At 48.0% G+C, this 423-nt stretch overlaps 1 pseudogene; it reads right to left on the reverse strand.

Moving 5' to 3' along the window:
- Positions 1 to 304: 304 nt before the first annotated feature.
- On the reverse strand, positions 305 to 423 carry LOC124778944 (annotated as a pseudogene).

The raw sequence follows: 423 nt of genomic DNA on the forward strand, positions 1-423 counted from the left end.
CAAAAGAAATGAGCACTTACAGGAGCAATGGTAGATATTTTACTAGATATTTCATTCACTGTCTTCTGAAGCTAGAGATGTTATTCAACAACACCACCACCATTCATACAGGCTTTGAAGTGCCAATGGTACTGACAATCTGCTGTGTCATCCTCAGCCCTTAGGCGTCATCAGATGCATACGCAGTGGGGCATGTGGTCAGCACACCGCTCTCCCAGCTACTGTAAGTTTTTGTGACTGGTGCCACTACTTCTCAGTCAAGTAGCTCCTCAATTGGCCTCACAAGGCCTGAGTGCACCCCGCTTACCAACAGCACTCAACAGACCCAGATGGTGACCCATCCAAGTGCTAGCCAAGCCCGCTAGTGCTTAACTTCGGTGATCTGATGGGAACTGATGTTACCACTATGGTTAGACCATTGGC

Source organism: Schistocerca piceifrons, chromosome 2, assembly GCF_021461385.2.
Source record: "Schistocerca piceifrons isolate TAMUIC-IGC-003096 chromosome 2, iqSchPice1.1, whole genome shotgun sequence".
NCBI classification, from domain to species: domain Eukaryota; kingdom Metazoa; phylum Arthropoda; class Insecta; order Orthoptera; family Acrididae; genus Schistocerca; species Schistocerca piceifrons.